Below are 3,729 nucleotides of genomic sequence, written 5' to 3' on the forward strand. Positions count from 1 at the left end.
CAATTACCTATGCATTTTTATTTCTTTTTTGAGGGGGGGCAGCTGCCCCTCCCTGCCATCCCCTTGGCTACGCCCATGTCCCTGGAATAGATCAATCACATGCAAATGTCTTGGCGCAGCTTTGGAAGTGTGTTTCATTTGTATGGGTTTAAACTAGAGTAACATTTCTGGGAAGTTACTGTGCCTGGAAATTGGGGAGCAGAAGGTAAGTGCAGGTAAGCCCTGAATGTTCAGAGTAAATATAGACCAGGATTCCTATTTGTGCTCCGTGAGGCATCGTCTCAATCTGGGATGTGCAACCTTTGCTTTTTTGCCTCAATCTAATCTCCTGCCTGCCTGCAGGGTAGCAATGGGAGCTGTGAACTCACTGTCTGGGTGGGGTGCCTACCTGCCAACACTAAGGCCTGTCATTTTTGTTATCATAGCTCAGAACCCAGAGAGCAAACGGAGCATGAGTCATCATTGACTAGCTTTCCATTTGTTCTGGAAGCCACCTCCTGCGTAAGGGAGCCTCTAAATCAGTGCCAAGAAGCAGCAGCAGCAAAGGTGGTTGCCAAGAGGAAGATCAGAAAACCTAGAGGATAGGCTAAAGGGAAGCATTTAATCACTGGATACAGGAAGAGACTTGGAAATCCTTGCAGGCCAGAAGTAAAAGCCACTCTCGGATCTGGGGCCTGTACAAACCAGTCTGGTCTGACCCCACCCACGTTATCGCCTGTTAGGGTTTTTGTGTGTATTCTTGGGGAGGAGTTCAAATCCTGCAGCTGGTGATGACATGTAGCCAGATAGGTCATCTGCGTACTTTGGACCAGGACCAGCCCACCTCTCCTCTGCACTAGCTTTCTGCAGCAGTGCTAAATTTGACAATAGCACCTGTGTCACTCTTTGTGCCAAGCAGCAAGCTGGGAGAGATAGGAGTTTTGGTCTGATTCAGCAGGTCTCCTCCTGTCTTCAATAAGGTGCAGATAGGAGCCTAGGAAGCTAGCTGCCTCCTACTGTGCAGTCAGACCCATAGACCCATCTAGCTCAGTACTGACGAATGAAAGACCGTGTCCTACCCTCCACACTCTGGTGTTAAGATCAGTAGAGGGGGCTCTCTTAGTAACTCCATCAGAAGTTCAGGTGTGTTTGTGGCTGTGTGGCCCAGGAGAGGGCATTATCTGTGGCAGCCTGTGGATTCTTTTCTTCTGTGCCATTCCTTCTCCACAGAGATGCATCTGGTACCTTCATAGTAATAGTTTATGCCATATGCTGGAGAGTCAACTCTTTACCATGGCTTTGACACTTGAGACATGTTTTCAGGACCTGCCCTATTCAAGTAACTCTCATTTCTCTTAGCTGTTTTAAATATTGCATTTTAAATTATTGTAACCTGCTCTGATTGTGAAGGGCAGTGTCTGGCAGCAGCTGTCCAGGGTTTCGGGCAGGGGACATTTCTGGTCCTACCCAGTTTCCAGGGATTGAACCTGGGCCCTTCTGCATGCACAGCAGATACTGTACCACTGAACTACAACCCTATTTATGTGCTAGAACATTTTAGCTTCTCACCTTGTCAGCTGCTGTTTTGTTACTCAAAGTAACATATATATTATTTTAGTGATAGTATATATGATACAGATATTCCTTTGCCTGAGAAGCCAGGAATGCCCCTTTTTCTAATAATGCAATTGTTGCCATCAGTTTTTATAATAGGCTCAAGGCACTCTTAGTAGGACTGCATGCTCTCAAAGCAGTTTTTGTGTCCAGTAAAAGCAGGGCCTTTATTGTGGCGGCACCGGTCATTTGGAATGCGCTTTCAACGAACAGCAGTAAACGCAAAGGTTGCGGATGTTACTCATCATCTATATAGCCTGATAGGTAGTGCTGGAGAGGTATCAGTGGTCGTGGTGCATGTAATCACCAATGACAAGGAAATGTAGTCTCGAGGTCCTGGAAGCCAAATTTAGGATGCTAGGTAGGGTGCTGAAAGCTGAGACTGGCTTACAGCTGATCTGTTCACCCAGGCTTTGCCTGAGGGGTGATCCTGCTATGCTGATTTATCAACCTGTTACTGTGATTTGTGATGTATTCTGTATTCGTTTTATGAAGGTTGCAGGCTTGCCATCTCTGCCTTATTAAGCACTTGTATTTATAAGTAATGTTTGACAATGTTAAAAAAAGCTGCACAATTAATCAGGGGCAAATGCCTTCTCAATAGTGGCACTACAACTGTAAAAATTGCTGCAAGGAACCTAAAGAAAAGCTCTGCTAGATCAGACCAAAGTCCTCTTGGACTCATCATTTTGTGAGAAGAATTCAAGCACATACCCAAAACTTATGCCCTGTTTTAGGAAACCCTAATCCCCACTCAAAGAGCTATCCTTTTCATAGTGGTTTAACAACCAATCCTTAGGGAAATGTAGCTCTGTGTGGAGAATAGGGGCAGTACTAGGAATTCTCAGTCCCCATGATTCTTTGGCCATGACTGTTAAAAGTGGCATAAGTAAAGGTAAAGAGACCCCTGACCATTAGGTCCAGTTGTGGCTGACTCTGGGGTTGCGGCGCTCATCTCGCTTTATTGGCCGAGGGAGCCAGTGTACAGCTTCCGGGTCATGTGGCCAGCATGACTAAGCCGCTTCTGGCGAACCAGAGCAGTGTACAGAAACGCCATTTACCTTCCCTCCAGAGTGGTACCTATTTATCTACTTGCACTTTGATGTGCTTTCGAACTGCTAGGTGGGCAGGAGCAGGGACTGAGCAATGGGAGCTCACCCCGTCGCGGGAATAGGTCAGCTTTATATAGTGCATATGGGACTTAAGTTTTAGCGCTTCAAGTGGATTGAGGTGGTCTTCTGCCTTTTTTTGCTGTTAGTAAAGTGATGGAAATGCTCTGAAAAGTGTGGTATGAATGAATGATTAACAGCGTGATGTGTAAGGCACCCTGCAAATCGGAACAAATGCTCATTGTTCTGCAACTGTCCTGCAGACAAAACTGGAGTGAATGCTTAAACAAAAGCCGGACATAGTCTAATCTCTGTGTCACCTTTGTGCAATCAAATCAAGACGGGTGCTCAATAAACAGGTCGTCTGGAGGAACCTAAAGTCCAGCATCCTGTTTCTCAAAGTAGCCAACCAGATGCCTATGGGAAGCCTGCAACACGACATAAGGACAATTACCCTTCTGTGGGAGAATTGCCAGGCTCCCTCACTTCCTGCCTCTTGAGAGAGGGTGGTGGGGAGTGATTAGGAAGCCTTGTTCCCCTCTAGGGCTGCAGTTCCCAAAGTGGTTTAACAACGAATTCTTGAGAATGCTAGATCTGGGAGGGAAATATTAGCCTCCAAACAGCTCTCAGCACCCATAACAAACTGCGGTTCCCAGGATTCTATAGGAGAAGCTATGGCCGTTTAATGTGGCATGCTTTGTATGCATACATAGCTGTCAACTTTTCCCTTTCTTGCGAGGAATCCTATTCGGAATAAGGGATTTTCCCTTAAAAAAGGGGGGAAAGTTGACAGCTATGCATTCATAGCGCAGATGAGACGTAATGTCCAGCTTTATGTCAATGAGCTTCAGAACTTGCTGCTTTTAAGATGCTCTTGAAAATGTTTTTAGTACAGCATTGCTGACTTATTTAAACACGCCCCCCCCCCCCCGCGCGCAAACACCCTTTTTAGTCCATTCGAAAGTTTGCAGTAGATAAATAGCAACCGATTAAGCCATACTGTGTTGGGAATAAATCCTGATCTCGG

The sequence above is a fragment of the Podarcis melisellensis genome, assembly GCF_964234715.1.
Source record: "Podarcis melisellensis genome assembly, chromosome: Z".
NCBI classification, from domain to species: domain Eukaryota; kingdom Metazoa; phylum Chordata; class Lepidosauria; order Squamata; family Lacertidae; genus Podarcis; species Podarcis melisellensis.